This window comes from Drosophila miranda (assembly GCF_003369915.1).
Source record: "Drosophila miranda strain MSH22 chromosome Y unlocalized genomic scaffold, D.miranda_PacBio2.1 Contig_Y1_pilon, whole genome shotgun sequence".
NCBI classification, from domain to species: domain Eukaryota; kingdom Metazoa; phylum Arthropoda; class Insecta; order Diptera; family Drosophilidae; genus Drosophila; species Drosophila miranda.
Genome location: NW_022881603.1, coordinates 16,582,457 through 16,602,730, shown reverse-complemented (window position 1 = coordinate 16,602,730; position 20,274 = coordinate 16,582,457). Strand labels below are relative to the sequence as shown.

Genomic DNA, 20,274 nt, shown 5'->3' with positions numbered 1-20,274 from the left:
TATACAGGAATACAACCTACTATGTTCGGTTTATTATACAGCTCAGAACATAAAATGACTTCATTCGCAATACAATATTTCCAACTATATATTTTGAGTTTATTGTGAGTTCTGTTCGGCATGCTTTAAAGAGCATCGATAAATATTACAGCAAGTTTATATTCTAGTCCACACAAAAACTCTAATGATGCCAATGCCAGGTGCCAGATGCCAGATGCGGATTAGTTATCTATCTTTTGTACATTGAGACATCGGTTCGATCTAAGTGCTAGTTCTTACACAGATACATTCTCACCTAAGTACATACAGTGGGTATATGAATGCTGGTTTGTACAGATCTATGTAAATAAGTATCTGGTGTGACAGGCATATGCTTAACTAGGCTTTCTTTTGAGACACTGGAATGCATTTCATCTTCCTCACCCTCACCGTCATCGGCAATGTTGAGTAAAATTTCCTTAAAAAACTGCCTTTTGTGCTTTAACTAACATTTTCAAGTGTGTGAAGGGATGTGTGTTTTCTCTAGCTACTACCTATAGAGGCTATATAATTGGGACGTTTCTTCGAAATTCAATTGAGTTGGGGTTTCGTTTCCTAACACTATGCTACGGGGGTGTGTGTGTGTATAGCTCATTGAATTTGGTACAGTGGCCGACACTCTCGATGTGTCGGCGTTATAGGTATGGTATGGTATGTATGTAAAGTATTTAAGTGGATACTACTCTTATCTATAGAATAACTCTAAGTTCTAGATCCTAGCTTCTGTTGTTTTGCTTTTTCCGTATTCCGTATGGTATTCTTAAGTTCTAATAGTTGTTTTAGTTTTTCTCTTTTAATGCTTCCTTGAATGTTGGTTGGTTCTAATATACAGTGTATATATACAAATTCTTTGCCTCTATATGTATATATTTGTATATATCATTTTTTTGGTTGGTTTCGTAAAGCATTAGAGTATACCAAAGCCCGTTCCAAACTATGTTATGAAAACCGTTTCCTGTTTAGTTTATTTTTCTTTCATTTGCCTTTGTTTTTACAATTGTGTAAGACAATTCAAAGAGTTTTACAAAACTTGGGATGTTTTTCGTGTGTATGTGTATAGTACATGACATTGATAGCACCTTCAGACAAGTATCTATATGTGGTATATTATATGTATGTGGGAGGAAGTTAAGCCGACCAAAATCCGAATAGGACTTGCATATATGTGGGATATACACACAGATATAGGGGCTTGAGAATTTGATAGTTTCCTATGCTCCTCGGATATGCTAGAAACGAATCGGGTACTTAGAACTATGCTCAGATATATATATATACAGTTAGCTAAATCATCATCCAATCTATCCAATAGTTTAACTACATATCTTGTTCCCAAAACACAATTTGCCTCAACTTTTGTTGCTTGTTGTTTGTTGTTTGTAAAGCATATACTCGTAATTATTCCTATTCCTATGGTAATCTATCGCACTATATCGGTAGCTAAACACTTCCCTATGCAGGGCTCGTCTTAAAAGGGAGAGGGACTGGGACGCACACCACAGACATTGGGGGTGGGTTGGTCTCCCCTAATACTTTTTCTCTCAGAAATTATCTCTACGCGTGTGTCTGTGTGTGCCGGCCGTGTTCTATATCCATTTGTTCTTTGACATGGAGGTGCGGAGACGGCGCCCCCACATCAGGTTGTATCATACAATCGTTCCCTGCAGATGCTGCGGCGACGACACCTGGGACGACTGGGGGCCAAGCGAGTCCTGGGGCTGCAGGGAGCTACCGGCCCCCGATGAGGTGCTGGGTCCTGGCCCCAGGTCAGCCGTATTGATCGCCAGCGAAGAGCCAGGCCCCAGCATGCCACTAGTTGAGGATCCAGTTCTGGATGGGTTTATGCCGCCGCCGCCACCGCCGCCCATCATGCAGGGCACGCCCAGCATGGGTGTGGGCTCCTCTGGCGGGGTGACCTGGAGAGAAATCTGATTCTAGCACAGGCGTTAGTCATCAATAGGATTCATATGATCTGTGCGCGATTAAAACTTACCTCCATGCCTATGCTGCCATTGAGCGAGATCTTGATGGGGTTGCTGTGATTCGTGGCCTGCATCAGGGTCGTGAAATGGCTGATGCCGATTTCCTCCAGCGAGGACTTTCGCCGGCCATGACTGACGCCCACGCTGGGAAGGCCTTGCCTCAGAGAGGAGGATCGACGCAGAAGTATGTCGTTGTCGATCTGCAAGGACAGAGGAGCAAGGAAATATCCACGCAAGTGTTTCGCGATTAGTGAGGGGAGAAAACCCAGCGCAGGTACCAACAAAACGCAATTACAATACACATACAAATTGGCTATTCTTGCAGTTGAAGTTGCAGTTGCAGTTACAGTCACTCAAAAAAAAAGCAAACACAGGGACAAAAATCTAGAATTTCTGCTCGCTCCTGCCGACAAACTAATCTACATTTGACTCTGGTTCTGATAGGATTCTGAGGTCTTTGATTCTGGGTCAAGCCCTGCGTTGATACTATGACTAGGGGTTGTTGCTGCTGCTGTTGCAGTGGTGTGCTTCTGGATGTTGCCGGTGCTGCTTCTGCTATTGATGTGGCTGCCGTGCTGATCGGTAGAGTGGTCTGCGGCTTAACTTTGATACGAGAATTTTGATGCTAGTGTGTGGGAGTGCAACAAACAAATGGACCGAGCCGCTATGTATTTTAATGTAGCCAATTTGTTTAAAAAACTTAACTAAGATAACGAGGTGTGTGCTGAACTGCGAACTGGAGCTGAAGACCCATGGCCAGCCCAAATTTACATTCCCTAGGACAGCGTCTACACTGCGGCCGCAGACAAAGCCCAAGGTCTAAGCATGAATCTTTCTTCTGACAGCCATATAAAATACATTATGTATCTACATACATAAGTATCTTATTTGTTTATTAAATTTGTAGATTAAACTGTGCGCTTAACTGCTTTGAATGAACCCAAAGCCATAAATAGATCAACATAATAAGCAAGAAACTCTTTTGAAGATGATTTACAGCCAGATATGCTTAGACCTTGGAGACCGTAGAGTTAGCACTTGGTGTATCTTAACGGAAATCGAACAAACCAACGAGAGGAACGTGAGTTAAATCAACAAACATAGAGAAAAAGAGAGGGGGGGAGAGCGAGGAAGAGGTGTGTGGGGGTGGGGCGGTGGTGTACGTGTGGGTGTGGGTGTGGAAGAAGGAATAATAGCCAACCCGCAATGAGTTACTCCGCCCACGCTGATTGCCAACCACCGTCGGACTGTCGGGTAGAGAAAGAGAATTCGACTTAATTTGCTGCATCGGTGGGGTACAGCGCTGCGAGGATGATCCATACCCGGCCAAAGTCTGAACGCTCTGCATTTGCATTGGGTTCAAACCGGCGATGCCGGAGCCGCGACGCGACCCAGCCCCGACGGCGGTGTTGGACATGTTTTGCATCTGGGGCCCACAAGTGGCGCCCAGGTTGATGTTCGAGCAGAACGAGATGTTCGACTTGCGACGCGAATTGTGGCGCTCGAAGGTCTTTTGGGCCGAGAACGGCGACGGCCGCACCAAGTAGCTGTGGAAAGAAATGTGAAATGTGGTAGAGAAAAGTGATGGTGGTCCTGCTGCACGGATGATTGGACTCACATGAGATCGCCCTCCTCCAGCTTGAGATCACAGCTCGGGTTGATTATCACATAGGACAAGTGGTTCCGCTTCTCGCTCACGTCATCGTAGTCGTTGGTGGGCAGGTTCAAGGACTCCATGCGACTCCTCACCAGGTTGGAGATCTCCGCGCGCTCGATCTGCTGTGCATGATTGTCCTTGGCCTCGTCGGCCAGATTGATGGAGTACTAAAAGAGGAAGCCATCGTTTACTCAATAGTGGAGAGGAGTTCTCTTTATGTTGGATAATGTATATTAAAGTTCTGGTTGATCCTGTGTGAGTGTTGTACTGAGATGATCGATGATCGATGACGATTGGTTGACCAGTGGCCATCAGCGGTAGTTGTTTTAGTTTTTAAGAGGCATGCTAGTAGAACAAAACTTCATGCTGCAAAAGCGATAGGACGAGTCAAGACGACCTACCTTAGCCACCTTAACCTAAACCTCAACCAGTAAACGGTAAACGGTAACCACTAACCCATTAACCTACACAGAAACGAGGGGGTTGTGAGTTGCTGCGGACACCGCAACTCTACGGTTATACCCGATACTAAGTCAGTATGGCTCTCCTCCGGCAGACGCCGCTAATATTAAACGACACGACAAAGAGTGCGTGCGAGAGAGACAGAAAATCAGTCTGAGCGTGACGTCGGGCGCTGCGTAGCCACTGCAAATTGATTTGTTCCTATTGGCTATAAAAATGATCTGATCTGATCCAGATTCAGCAATCTGATAGATATGGTCATTATCTATGATTCTGCGTTTTTAGTTTTCTCGAATGTGCAATAGTGTGGATGCAACAGATTTTCGTTCTTTGTGTGGGCGGAAGGGGGTGGGGTGAAACTTTGAGATACACGTTTTATAGTAAGATCTAAGAGGAGTGCGGATACCAAATTTGGTTATTCTAGCCTTAATAGTCTCTGAGATTTTTGAATATCCCCAGATTTTCGTCCTTTGCGGGGGCGGAAGGGGGTGTGGCGAAGTTTTGAAACAAACTCGTCTCGGTCCGATATATTAGGAGTGTGGATACCAAATTTGGTTGCTCTAGCTTTTGTAGTCTCTGAGATCTAGGCGCTAATGTTTTACTCTAAGCAAAGCCGCCTATGCTACGTGTGTGTTAGAGAGAGACAGGGCGAGAAAAAATGAAATTGTTTTCTTGATGCTGGCTATAATAATAATACGATCCAATTCAGATTCCGCAGTCTTAAAGATATGGTCATTCTCTACAATTCTACGTTTTTGGTTTTCTCATATCTTTAAAATTGTGGATGCCACAGACTTTCGTCCTTTGTGGGGGCGGAAGTGGGCGGGGCGAAGTTTTGAAATATTTTTGTAGCAGTGACATATCACGGAAGTCTGGATCCAAAACATCGTTGCTCTAGCTCTTATAGTCTTTGAGCACTAGGCGCTGAAGGGGACGGACAGACGGACAGACGGACAGACGGACGGACGGACAGACAGACAGGGCTCAATCGACTCGGCTATTGATGCTGATCAAGAATATATATACTTTATGGGGTCGGAAACGATTCCTTCTGGACGTTACACACATCCACTTTTACCACAAATCTAATATACCCCAATACTCTTTTTGAGTATCGGGTATAAAAAGATTTGAGTCGAGTCGAGTCGGGTCGCGTCGAGTAGAGGTGGGAATGGAAAGTGCTCTCGAATCGAATACTACTTACAGATGATCCCTTACGCTCCGAGCAACCGCCCAGACAGTTGACCGACCTCTGGCGCTGCTGCGGCTGCAACGGGGCCCGAAAGCTGGGGCTGCTGGCCCCACCTGTTGCCGAGGACGGCGGGCGGTAGGTGACCCCGCGCAGCATTTCCGTGGAGTCCTTGGTGGAGTCGGGCGTGCCAGTCTCCTCGTCGTACTGGGGCATGGCATGGATTTTTTTGGTGTATGCAAATTTTTCGATGAGGTTCGGTTAAACTCAAAATGATTTACATATTAAATTGGTTTTTAATTGAAATGGCAAATTGCTCTCACTGCTCTCTGTGTGCTCGTTTTCATGTAGGTATACTCGCAGTATGTGTGTGCGAGAGAGGTGTGATGGTGGTGGTGTTTTGTTGGTTCTGTTCGTGTTCGTGTTGGTGTTGGTGTTGGCCACAGCAAAAAAGTTAACATTTATGTAATAGGAGTATAAACATGCTGTGGAACAGAACATATTTTCCAAGCGATGGACGTAAGCACATTTTAATTATTAACGAGGGGGAACGTTGTGAGTTGCTGCGGACACCGCAACTCTACGGTTATACCCGATACTAAGTCAGTATGGCTCTCCTCCAGCAGACGCCGCTAATATTAAACGACACGACAAAGAGTGCGTGCGAGAGAGACAGAAAATCAGTCTGAGCGTGACGTCGGGCGCTGCGTAGCCACTGCAAATTGATTTGTTCCTATTGGCTATAAAAATGATCTGATCTGATCCAGATTCAGCAATTTGATAGATATGGTCATTATCTATGATTCTGCGTTTTTAGTTTTCTCGAATGTGCAATATTGTGGATGCAACAGATTTTCGTCCTTTGTGTGGGCGGAAGGGGGTGGGGCGAAATTTTGATATACACGTTTTATAGTAAGATCTAACAGGAGTGCGGATACCAAATTTGGTTACTCTAGCCTTAATAGTCTCTGAGATTTTTGAATATCCCCAGATTTTCGTCCTTTGCGGGGGCTGAAGGGGGTATGGCGAAATTTTGAAACAAACTCGTCTCGGTCCGATATATTAGGAGTGTGGATACCAAATTTGGTTGCTCTAGCTTTTGTAGTCTCTGAGATCTAGGCGCTAATGTTTTACTCTAAGCAAAGCCGCCTATGCTACGTGTGTTAGAGAGAGACAGGGCGAGAAAAAATGAAATTGTTTTCTTGATGCTGGCTATAATAATAATACGATCCAATTCAGATTCCGCAGTCTTAAAGATATGGTCATTCTCTACAACTCTACGTTTTTGGTTTTCTCATATCTTTAAAATTGTGGATGCCACAGATTTTCGTCCTTTGTGGGGGCGGAAGTGGGCGGGGCGAAGTTTTGAAATATTCTTGTAGCAGTGACATATCACAGAAGTCTGGATCCAAAACATCGTTGCTCTAGCTCTTATAGTCTTTGAGCACTAGGCGCTGAAGGGGACGGACAGACGGACAGACGGACAGACAGACAGGGCTCAATCGACTCGGCTATTGATGCTGATCAAGAATATATATACTTTATGGGGTCGGAAACGATTCCTTCTGGACGTTACACACATCCACTTTTACCACAAATCTAATATACACCAATACTCATTTTGAGTATCGGGTATAAAAACAAAACGAAATTAATTGACGCGATTTATTAATTTAAGAAGCCAAAACACAAAACGTTTCTCAACCAAAACGAAGAAAACACTAAGCAAAAAAGTGCGGGGCAAGCGCTAGGCGGATGCTTTGCGAAGAATACATTTCCGCTGTGGGAAATACTTTTCTTATATTTTTCAGGGTTCTCTAATCTGATGAAATTTCTAATTATTATATCCGATGCTCAAAATGAGTATTGGGGTATATTAGATTTGTGGTAAAAGTGGATGTGTGTAACGTCCAAAAGGAATCGTTTCCGACCCCATAAAGTATATATATTCTTGATCAGCATCAATAGCCGAGTCGATTGAGCCATGTCTGTCTGTCCGTCTGTCCGTCTGTCCGTCCGTCCGTCTGTCCGTCTGTCCGTCCCCTTCAGCGCTTAGTGCTAGAAGACTATAAGAGCGAGAGCAACGATGTTTTGGATCCAGACTTCTGTGATATGTCACTGCTACAAGAATATTTCAAAACTTTGCCCCGCCCACTTCCGCCCCCACAAAGGGCGGTAATCTGTGGCAAAAGAGTGCAAAATCTGAACCAGATCGTATAATTATTATAGCCAGAATCAAGAAAACAATTTAATTTTTTCTCGTCCTGTCTCTCTCTAACACACACGTAGCATAGCCGGCTTTGCTTAGAGTAAAACATTAGCGCCTAGATCTCAGAGACTACAAAAGCTAGAGGAACCAAATTTGGTATCCACACTCCTAATATATCGGACCGAGACGAGTTTGTTTCAAAATTTCGCCATACCCCCTTCCGCCCCCGCAAAGGACGAAAATCTGGGGATATTCAAAAATCTCAGAGACTATTAAGGCTAGAGTAACCAAATTTGGTGTCCGCACTCCTGTTAGATCTTACTATAAAACGTGTATCTCAAAATTTCGGCCCACACAAAGGACGAAAATCTGTTGCATCCACAATATTGCACATTCGAGAAAACTTAAAACGCAGAATCATAGATAATGACCATATCTATCAGATTGCTGAATCTGGATCAGATCAGATCATTTTTATAGCCAAAAGGAACAAATCAATTTGCACTGGCTACGCAGCACCCGACGTCACGCTCAGACTGATTTTCTGTCTCTCTCGCACGCACTCCTTGTCGTGTCGTTTAACATTAGCGGCGTCTGCCGGAGGAGAGCCATACTGACTTAGTATCGGGTATAACTGTAGAGCTGCGGTGTCCGCAGCAACTCACAACGTTCCCCCTCGTTTTTTTTCTTTATTTTTGCCAATTATACCATTGATTCTTTCCTTTCGTCTCCTCTGCCAACTCGTATTGGTTTTTTAATGAGCTCCATGTCAAACCGGCGACAAAACTACGAACAATTGGTAGAAATTTCCATGCTTCAAAATGAGTTTGAGGAAAGGATAGTGGGCAAGTGGACTGGCAAGGCCTGACAGAACAAGAAAATTCAATCAGCTAATTAAAAGTGGCATGCAAACAACACAAGCCCGAACAAACGGAAGCGGAAACAGTACCAGAAACGGAAACAGAAACAGGAACAGAACAGAAAACCAAATTAAAGTCGGAAAATCAAACATGCAGCAGCCAACAGGTCACGCAGGACCCTATAGAGAAACATATAGAAACATAGAGAGCTACTACGGCTACCACAGTCCCGGAGGGGCGTATTTACTGCTAGTTCTACATACACGTACACACACACACACACACACACACACACGTGGACGCGGTACTGGTGAAGTGCACCGAGGGAAAGTCATATGCCGACATCCTGAAGGTGGTGATGGCAGCGCCAACGCTCCAGGCCCTGAAGAGCAAGGTCCAGGCCATAAGGAAGACTGCCTCGGGCGAGCTGCTCCTCAGGATGCAACAGCCATCTGACCCTGCCACACAGGAACTGCAGAAGGCAATACAGGCAGCGATAGGAGAGATGGCAGCTGTAAAGGCCATTCAGGAGACAGTCGCGGTCGAAGTGCTCGACATAGATGAGCTCACGACAGGCGATGAGGTATTGGAAGCAATTACAGCAGCGACCGACCTGGACTTGACCCAAGTAACAAAGCCGAGGATGCGCAAAGCGTATGGTGCCACGCAGGTGGCTACACTAAACCTCCAGCCCACCCTTGCACAGAAGCTCCTGGAGCTTGGCAAGGTGCGAATCGGCTGGGTGGTGTGCCGCATGCGACGACGGATCGCGCCAACACGCTGCTTCAAGTGTATGGCCTACGGCCACACGGCAGCGAGATGCAGAAGCCAACGTACAGTGGCGAAGGATACCTGCTTCAGGTGTGGCGGAGAGGGGCATGTACAAAACAAATGCACCAACCCCCCAAAGTGCCTACTGTGCGTGGGCAACAACGGAGACGCTTGCTCAACAGCCCACTCGGTCCTCAGCCGCAGCTGTCCCGAGTATAAGAAAGCCCTTTCCCAGCTGCTAGATGGTTAAGCTATTTCAGCTGAACCTCAACCACTGCCAAGCTGCCCAGGACTTGCTAACGCAAACGGTGCTGGAGCAGCAGATCGATGTGGCGCTCCTCAGTGAGCCCTATAAGGAAAGAAGCGAAGCGATCTGGCACCAAAGCACAGACGGCGGTGCGGCAATCTGGAGCTGTGGCCCCCAACCAGGCCAGCTCACACATAGAGCGGCTAAGGTGGGTTATGCGAGAGCCAAACATAATGGCACGTACCCATATAGCTGCTACATAGCCCCCCGATTCACACAGAGCGAATACGAGGCGGTCATCAGGGACATAGCCAACGACGCCAAGGACAGATCCCCGGTCATAATAGCGGGCGATTTCAACGCCTGGGCTACGACCTGGGGCAGTGCCAGGAACACGCCCCGAGGGACAGCGCTATTGGAGGAATTTGCGAGCCTGAACGTCTGTCTCCTGAACGCAGGAAGCACCCCGACATACAGCAAAGCAGGCCGAGTGTCTATCATAGACCTCACCTTTGCAAGCCCGGAGATCGCTCGCCACGCAAAGTGGCAAGTCCTGAGCACGTACACGCACAGCGACCACCTGGCTGTGATGACGGACACAGCCGCCATCGGGAATGCAACAAGGGGGCAACGAGCGCAATTGACTGGCTACAAAGAAGCAACGCTGGATACAGACGCGCTTCTAACAGCAGCAGAGAACCTAGCTGCCGCCGGGGACGCCGAAACAAGCGCGAGATCCATCTCCAGGACCGTCGTAGCGGCATGTGATGCAGCTATGCAGCGAAGGAAGCTAGGAGGAAGTAGACACCGCCCAGTACCATGGTGGAACGAGCACATCGCCCAAGCAAGGAGGGAGTGCTGCGCAGCGCGACGCGCGTACCAGCGATCCAGAGGTACACCACAGTTTTGGATCAAAGGGGCGGCATTCAAGGCAAACCGGAGAGCCCTTAGAGACGCCATTAGAAGCAGCAAGGCCAAATGCTTCCAGCAGCTCTGTGAGGCGGCAGATGCAGAACCCTTCGGAGGGGCATACAAGTTGGTCATGGGAAAGCTCTGTAGGCAACCCACCCCCAAGTGCCCTGTCCTGCTGAGGGAAATAGTCTGCGCACTCTTCCCCCGGCAACCACCACTCCAGGAGGCAGACAGCGTCGAGGATCAGGCACAGGCGGCCACCACCACCTTCTCGGTGAAGGAGGTGAAGGAGGTCACTGATAAACTGAAGAACGGCAAGGCGGCAGGACCCGACGGAATCCCCAACGCGGCACTGAAATGCTTGGTCAGAGCCCACCCAGAGGTATTCACACGGATGTACAACCAGTGCATCCAGGAGCGGTACGTACCACTAGCATGGAAACGCCAGAGACTTGCCCTGGTACCCAAGCCAGGCAAGGACCTAAGCGACCCATCGGCGTACCGACCACTATGCTTGCTAGATGGTGTGGGTAAGATCTTCGAGAGGCTGGTATGCAACCGACTCGAGGCCGAGCTGACGCAACGGAATGGCCTCTCCACCCTCCAGTTCGGATTCAGGAAGCAGAGGAGCACCATCGACGCCATCCAGATGGTTACGAGCTTGGCCAGAGAAGCCATTGCAGGAACGCGATGGGCAGGAGGCTCGAAGGAATACTGCCTAGTGTGCACGCTAGACGTGCGGAACGCCTTCAACTCGGCCAGCTGGAAGAGCATCCTCGATGCACTGGCGAGGAGAGGCACACCCCAATACCTCATCCGGACGCTCCGAAGTTATTTCACGGACCGCGTATTGCTGTACGACACGGAAGATGGAGCGAAGCAGCAAATTATCCCCGGTGGCGTCCCACAGGGTTCGGTCCTAGGGCCGATCCTGTGGAATGCGATGTACGACGACATCCTGCGTCTGGAACTACCGGAAGGCTGCACGCTAGTGGGCTTTGCGGACGACATCGCGCTAGTGACGGTAGCAAAGCACATCAGCGGAGCAGAGCAGAGATGCAACGCAGCAGTGGGAAAAATAACATCATGGCTCACAGCGAACGGACTGTCCCTAGCGGAGAAGAAAACGGAGGCTGTGCTCATAAGTAGCAGGAAGGTGGTCGAACAGGCGTACGTGATGGTTGGCAGCACTGCCATCAGGACCAAGCCCGCCCTAAAATACTTAGGGGTAGTACTCGACCAGCGACTTACATTCAAGGCGTACCTGGAGTACGCAAGCGCGAAGGCAGCCACAGCAACAGCGGCCATCAGTAGGATGATGGCCAACACTGGAGGGCCAAGACAACGCAGCAGACAGCTCATCGCCGGAGTTGTCACCTCCATAATCCTATATGGATCGGTTGTGTGGGCACCAGCAATGAGGGTGCCGTCATACAGCAGGGACAGCAGAGGCGCATACAGACGCTGCGCCCTCAAGGTTGCATGCTGCTTCCGGACGTGTCAGAGGACGCCGCACTTTTGGTGGCAGGCATGGTCCCGCTGGGCCTCCTGGCGGACGAGCGGCAGAGCGGCATGGCAGTCGGTAGCGAACGCCGCGAGGGCACTATAGCACGCTGGCAACGGCGATGGGACCAAGCCGAGAATGGAAGATGGACGAGACGGCTAATCCCCCAGCTGAGACCATGGATGCAGCGGAAGAGAGGCCAGATTGACCACTACCTCGGACAACTGCTAACGGGGCATGGCTGCTTCAAGAAATACCTATACCGCTTCAAGCACGCCGATGACCCGTACTGCAGCTACTGCGGGCCAGGAGTAGATGAAGACGCGGAGCACGTCTTCTTTTCCTGTCCCCGCTTTCGTCGGGAACGAGAGATGCTAGGAGAGGCGAGCCCAGGAGTAAGCGCAGACACCCTCACCGAGCGGATGGTAGCCGACGAGCAGACGTGGCAGGCGGCTGCCAATATGGCAGCAAGCGTCATAAGGGAGCTGCGTAGGCTGGAGCGATGCCGAACCAACTAGAGCCATAGATGACACCAAGCTCCGCACCGCGAAGTAATGCCTAGCGGCAGTCCCGCGGGAGCGGACCTACCCTCAACATTCCCATTCCAACAACCCATCCCCCCCCACCATCCACTATTGTTAATATTGTTTTCCCAATAAAAACGAGGGGGAACGTTGTGAGTTGCTGCGGAGACCGCAACTCTACAGTTATACCCGATACTAAGTCAGTATGGCTCTCCTCCGGCAGACGCCGCTAATATTAAACGACACGACAAGGAGTGCGTGCGAGAGAGACAGAAAATCAGTCTGAGCGTGACGTCGGGTGCTGCGTAGCCAGTGCAAATTGATTTGTTCCTTTTGGCTATAAAAATGATCTGATCTGATTCAGCAATCTGATATATATGATCATTATCTATGATTCTGCGTTTTTAGTTTTCTCGTATCCTCAATATTGTGGATGCAACAGATTTTCGTCCTTTGTGGGGGCGGAAGTTGGCGGGGCAAAGTTTTGAAATATTCTTGTGTCAGTGACATATCACAGAAGTCTGGATCCAAAACATCGTTGCTCTCGCTCTTATAGTCTTCTAGCACTAAGCGCTGAAGGGGACGGACAGACGGACAGACGGACGGACGGACAGACGGACAGACGGACAGACAGACATGGCTCAATCGACTCGGCTATTGATGCTGATCAAGAATATATATACTTTATGGGGTCGGAAACGATTCCTTTTGGACGTTACACACATCCACTTTTACCACAAATCTAATATACCCCAATACTCATTTTGAGTATCGGGTATAAAAAAAAAAAAAAACACACACACGTGGATACACAATTGGGGGCCGGTCGGCTAATGGGGCAAGCATACGGATTCGGGTATGAGATTGTATGAAGTGTAGCTGGTATTTTCGGTATTTACGGTATTTCTTTAGATTTTTTTATCGTATCATATTTTTGGGGGATATGGGGGCGGGGCGGACTCACTGCGTGCGTGTGCGTCAGGTCCAATACAAACGCAATTAATTTTTGTTCAATTTGTTTCGGTTTTCTTTTTGAACTGTTCAACGGGTCGTATGTGTAATTTGTAAGTAATTTGATTGACCTGATCAGGAATGCTCACACAACTCTTTCATATGGTAATTGGGATCCGTTCAGTGTTTCAGCCGAATGAAAAATGATTTTACTGCAGCAAATTAAGCCAAAAAGGAAACGGTCGAGGGAGGAATGGGAGGGGATCTGGCAGTAAAAATAAAAAAACTTAAATCGGTTTCGGGAAGGGAACGGTAGGCAGAATCAAAACTGAAACCAGAATCAGCACGCTATGCATTATTTATACAAGAGTATATGTACACGTACATAGGTACTTAATGTATATATGTATAATTCGATTTGATTTTTGATGGGGGAGTTTAATTTGAGTGGGAAAAGTCTCCGCTAGTGGCATCGAGCATTAGGAGGTATATATTGTTTATTTGATAAATCTAAAGATCTCCCATTTACTCAAATAAGAGGAAAAGACTGTATATACTTGGATATATATATGTATGTATATATGTATATATTTATAAGAAGAGAGAGAGAGAGAGAGAGAAAGAGCGAGAGCGAGAAAGACTTTACATGTTTTCTATGCACTTAATGAAACTGTAGGTAATGAACAACTTTTTAGGATGAATAGACAGACTTCAGACCCAAATGCAGTTGAGTAGTATTGAAAATATCAAGGCGTAAGCGTGTGATTGATAAATCAAAAGTACAAACGAAAGACCAACTCGGGGATAGTGAAACGAAAACTAAAACAAAAATTACGATCAGGCGTTAACTGGGAAACGGGGGAACTCAATTCGGAAATAGGCAAATCAAGATTAAAATTGTTCGATTCGATTCGATTATTTTCTTGAATTTAATTTCGATTTGTTCTGGTGTGTGTACCTAATCGCAACTCGAAATACGAATATGTGAGCAAGAGACAGAATAAGAGATAGAGTTAGATACAGAGAAAGAGAGAGAGATAGATAGACAGGCTATGTGTGTGAGTTTGTGTGAGTGAGCGTGTTAGTAGGGTTAGAAAGTGATGGGGCGGGGCTGTCTCTGGAGCGGAGTGCCCCGAAAGCCCCAGAAGACCGAAGGAAGAGGAGGAGGAGGCGATTGGAAGCTTGAAGCCCGAATCTTGCTGTTTGCCTTTGCTTTGGACTCACCGATGGACGCAAGCGCACACAATGCCTGCCGAAGGCCGAGAAGGGTCCCCATCTATCGACCGGCGAGTTACTCACATGTGACGTGTCCGCATTCGAGGTGTCCTGGGTGCGGTAGATGCCAATCGGTATCTCGCAGGTGGTCGAGCACAGCTTCTTGTAGAGCCGGCCGTAGGTGCGTATCCACATGTCCTCCTTGGTGATGCGCATCTGTCGGGCATAGGCACTCGATTCCATTATCTACCCCATTGGAGGCGGTCAGCGGCTGTCCGCTGGTACTTACCGAGGTCAGGAAACCGCTGCCCGGAGCCTGGTCGATCCCCAGCAGGAGGCGCACAAACGTAATCACATAATCCTTCACGAAGGCCTGGTACAGCAGCGTGTCCCGCCTGGGGGCGCTAAACACGGGCCCCCCGCCGCAAACGGCAGGCGGAACATGTACGAGATGTGCGATCCACGCTCCTTTTCGCGCTGCAAAGAAGTGAGCGGCAAATTAACCAACTGACATCTGCCGGGGGCAGGCGGGGCCAACTCGTTACGGACCTTTTCCATTTTGCTCAGGTGCAGGGCGTACTTGTCGTGGGCCCGGAACTGCATAAACCGCATGTTTGAGCTCTGCGACAACTCAGTGATGCTCTTGATGCTGGGAAAGAATCTGTAAGGGAATGAAAGGACCGATTCCGGTTCCGAAATGTGGCTATTACTGTACTGCACTCACTTGAACATGTTCTGCACTGCTACTATGGTGTTGCAGTCGGAGAGGGAATCCTCCTCGGCCGAGTTCGACAGCTCCTTGTTGACCACGACCACGCTCTCGGCCAGCGTGATGCCCGCACGCAGGAGATCGTCGAGGCAGTCGATCGATCCTAGCATCCAGTACACCTGTCCCCAAAACGAAAGAGTTAGCTCGGTGAAGTGGCGTGGCATTAGGAATACCAACCAGGGGAAAGTAGGAGAGGGCGTCCAGGAAGGCCACGTCCGGACGTCGCTCCAGCAGCAGGATAATGGGATTGAGTGAGGTCTTCGAGCGAAAGTGAGCTCTCAGCGGAATGATGAAGTTGTATATACCGCTAGAGGCATAGTCGGCGGCCAGAATGATCGTCTTGTTCTGCCACTGGTACTCCTTGGCATTCCTATAGCTGCAGTGCTCGCATACCTGTAGAGGATTACCGTGTTTTTAGTGGAACGGGGCCCCGTCAGTCACGTCAGTCCCGAGTCTCACCTGAGCCAGCTGCAGACAACAGAGAGGCTTCTTCTCTTTGAGCAGAAAACAGAGCGTGGGGCTGACACCGATGAAGGGTGACACGGGCGGGAACCCCTTGACAATGCTGAAATTGCAGCGAGAGGTGGCGTTATATGGGGGATGCTTCTTCCGGAAATCGGCGGGCTGGAGAGCAGGTGATGAGTTGTGGCGGGGATGTAGTTAAGCTAAGTGCTGGGATTCGAGCAGTGACATTGACTAAGAGAGAACACAGGCCGGGTTCAAACTACGAAGTAAACGAGGTGAAAGCATTCACTACCAACGAACGAATTAACAAATGGAAAACTGCACGTGTGTTCTCCTCCCCCTGTCCATGTCCATGTCCCACCCGAGAGGGACTCCAAGGATGACTCCCTCCTAGAACGACAAGACCACGGCAAACGAATGCAACTGAACCAACAACAAGCAAACTCAAGGCAAAGCAGATGCTGCAACATCAACACACACAGATACAAACGAGTCTCGCGGGGTATCGGGTATGCACGGCTTTTCCACGTTAAACGGGGGCGTCATTAAAAGGTGTCCTGCGGCAGGCAAACAAAACACTCCACAAGCAACAGAAACGGCAACAGCAACAGCAACGGCAACAGTAAGGAACAACAACGATAAGAACTCTTCAACAAATGGCGTCCGTAGAATGGTTCTCTGCCCCCAGACTTACCCTGAGTAGTCGGAGGCCAACACCGGACGCGCCAGGCGACGCATCTCAACGGAACTGCTCGATATAAATGCTGCTGCCGCCATTGCTGCGGCTGCTGCTGCTGCTGATGATGCTGCTGTTGTCGTAGTCGTGGTGGTGGAGGAGGTGGTGGAGCAGCTGCAGGAGCAGCACCGTTGCAGCTGCCTCCTTCGAGCCGCCAATATGGCCAGAGTCCCTCCACCCAGGCCCAGACCCTGTCTGGGGCCCAGGTCATTGCGACACTCGCTGTCGCAGCTGTAACTCTTCTTTATGGCGCGCCTGCGTAGCTCCGTAGTGGAGTACTCTTCGAGAGGGAGTCCTAGACTACCTAGGGGCGGCGACTGGTGCATGACAGGAGCAGCAGCAGCAGCAGTAGAAGCAGTGACGGCAGAAGCTGCAGTAGCGGTGGCGGTGGCATTGCAAAAGCTGCAACTGCGCTGATACGAATCCTCCGAGGAGCTCATGATGAGCGAATAGGTGCGCGATTGGGGAAAGTGCCCGCCCAAGCAGCTGAGGCGAATATATATATTTATATATGTTGGGGGAGGAATTGCGGGGAGGCGGGTGGGGAGTAGGGAGTCTAGTGCTTAAGTACAACATATAAAATTAACATTCATGAGTCAGTCCTCCCATTTGATATATTTTCAGGTACTTTAAATGTCTATGTTGGAAGCAGTACCGAACACATTATATTCAATTGGAACTGTCTAATAATAATAGATAGATTGATAGATTTCTTCATCGTATTCGATCATTCTGAATTGCAAATCTCTTTCTAGCACGAGCTATGTACACGGGGATTCAAGTTTTGGGGATGGGGGTTGGTTTTTTCGTTTTGTAATAATTAGTTTGCTAAAAAATACAGTTAGTGATACATACACGAGGTACAGTCTATGTAGATAGAGATACTACACAGGGAGAGGGAAACGGTGCCTCCGATAGTCGGAAAGTGGGGGAACGGGCAGATGGATCCTGGTGGGTGGAATACTCACGCTATCTGCTCAGAGGGCGAGCGCCAGGGCATCTCATCGTCGATCTCGTCGTCGCTCTCGTCTCCCTCCTCGCCATCGTCGTTGCCGGCAATGGTGAACGATGAGGACGTGAACATATCGGGCACGGGCAGGATCGAGGGACGTCTGCTTCCTGCTCAGATATCAGATATACCAGATATCAGATGTATATGGCTATCCACTTGTTATCCAACTTACCCCTCCGCTGGTTAAGCACGTCCGGACTGAGCAGATTGGGATTGTTGCCGAAGGGCACATCCAGATGGTTCCCCGTGGACAACGTGGCTGGTGTGATGATCAGCGACGTGCCCAGACTGTGGCCGCTACCCACTCCGTGGCCAACACCGCCAGAGCCCCCGGGCATTCCCGAAGATCCGCCCATCGTCATGGGCGGTGGTGGCAGCGTTGTTGTGGTTATTGTGGTTGTGGTGGCCGCCGTATGGGTCACCGTCGTGTCCTTGAGGTTCTGCCTGGAGTCCGATATTATCACAGCCGTCGGATTATCGCAGGCTGAGGACGGGGAACGAATGCCGTTAGTCCGGCTTACCTTGCGATAAACTCAATTCGGATATCGATTGAAATCGAACCAAATCAAATCGAATCTACTTGGGCGCTTGCTATACAAAACGAATGTCCACTAATTTCAGCTGAGCGAAGAAAATGTGTCAGAGAAAGAGGGGCTGGTGAGGGTGGGGGTGTGGATGTGGGCGCGGGCGTGGGCGGGAAGTTCTACAAGACAAACCTGAGGGAAAACAACTCATTAAAAGTCCACGACAGATACAGAGACAGACTGCACTGTCCGGAAACTTTCGGCAAAGTGTTTCAGTTTAGTTAGCGTGCACTTCTGCCAAAATGTTGACTCTCTCCTTTCCGGACACTTAATTACAGGGTACCGAGCTATGGTCGGGGGTATGGTTGTGGGTGTGAGTGGTGGTGGGGCACGCTAGTTTAATTCGAGTGCACAACAAGCTCAACTATTTCTATATGACGTAATTTACAGGAATCGCCGCGTGAGGTGCGAATATCATTAGCAGAACTTCAAGACACCGAATACTCATGCACATATTCGCACACATACACATACACGAACACCAATACGAACAGAAAGACAAATAAGGAAATACAAAGACAGGCAGATGAAGAAGAGAGCGAAGGAGAACAAGTACAAGGCTACCAGGCAAAAAAGAGCGAAACCAGAAAATGAAGCATACATCAAAAATAGTTTTGGATAGAAAGAAGATGTGGCAAGGCGTGGCTAGGTGTGGCATTTAAGTGTGAAAGCCAGTAGAATACAGAGAGAGGGAGACAGAGTGTATGTGTGTGTGTTTGTGTGTTTGAGCCTTGACTGCAGCGGAAATGTTTTTTGACGTGGGTTAACACTTTGCAACAAATTTGACACTTTTCTGGAAATATATTTGGATTCCTGCCACCAGGGACCGCATAAATTACAAAAAAACCTTTTTATCTAGATGGTACAAGAAATCGATATAAAATGTACTCTGTATGATAATGCTACTCAGGAGTAGATCGGGCAGACAAGCACTTTCATAGCTGCTAAAATGATGGATTTAAAAGTACAGCCACTTAAGCTGATGATACCTTAACGATAAAGGTATCCAAAATACCAGTCTAATCGATTTTGCATTATGGCTATGCTATTTTCCTCTTTAAGGGGGATCGGATCTAGTTGGTTCTTCTACCCAATCGGACAAAACTTCACTCTCTCTTGTCCCTCAATTACCTGGGGCAGCACTCCACCAATTCCTGTATCACTCGCATCTGTATCCAAGATAAACTTCTCTGTCGGTACCGGATAAGCCTGAATGGGCGCTGAACTCAGGAGAACAGGAGGCCAGTTTTGAGCTGCCGCTAGTGTGGACTCCTTCTCTAGCTACTTGATGGCCCTACTTGATGACCCTTCCAAGAACTTGTTGCATAGTGTTATGGTTATGGGCGCGGAGGAACCGCCTGTTCGGGCTCCCAAAGAAGAAGAGAGAAGGACAGTTAGAGGGAAACAGAGACAGTTAACTGGATGAGGGTTATAAGAGGGAGTGAGTGATAAAGAGCGTGAGATCAAAAACGAGTTAAAAGACAAAGACCAAAGAAGTATTTTTGTGTTGCTTCATTTTTCTGTTTGGGGGATTTGTTGGGTGAGGGTTTTTTTGTTGTTTGGATTGGATCTGGTGTCACCACACTCACGCACAAATAGTGATGCAAACTCTCCACTGTCTGGAGTTTGCGGATGCGGATACGTTTGCGGATACCGATGCGGATACGGATGCGGATACGGTTGCAAGTGGGTCGTGCCGGTGGCGCCGCTGCCACTCTCGTAGTTGGGACTATGGGGCACACGAACACAAACAGACGGCACTGGTGCAATGGAGGCGCCTGCCCCTGCCCCTGCTGCTGCGAACGGGGCAGATCCAGCGTTTATTGTTGCTGTTGTAGTAGATGCTGATAATAATGTTGATGATGTGAAAGTAGTGCTTATTGTTGCTGTTGTTGTTGCTTGTACTGTTGTTGCTGTTGTTGTAGTCGATGATGTAGTTCTGGTTATTGTTTTTTTGGCTTCATTCACACATAACATTAGACGATTAAACGAGTTTACGTGGGCGTGTATAGGTAATGTGTGTGTGTGGCTGTACGGTGGAATCTCTGCCAGCGGACACATTCACCCTGAGTGTCCGCCCCAGAGAGCTCTCACTGCACACTAGCGAGGGCAAAAGGATTGCTTGGGATTGTGTTTTCTTTCCATGAGTGTGTGTGTGTCTGTGTGTGTGTCTGGGATAGTGTAAG

General features: G+C 48.4%; 1 pseudogene; it reads right to left on the bottom strand.

Annotated features, from left to right (window-relative positions):
* Window positions 1-77: 77 nt before the first annotated feature.
* Window positions 78-20,274, bottom strand: part of LOC117189432 — a 69,757-nt pseudogene continuing 49,560 nt past the window's right edge.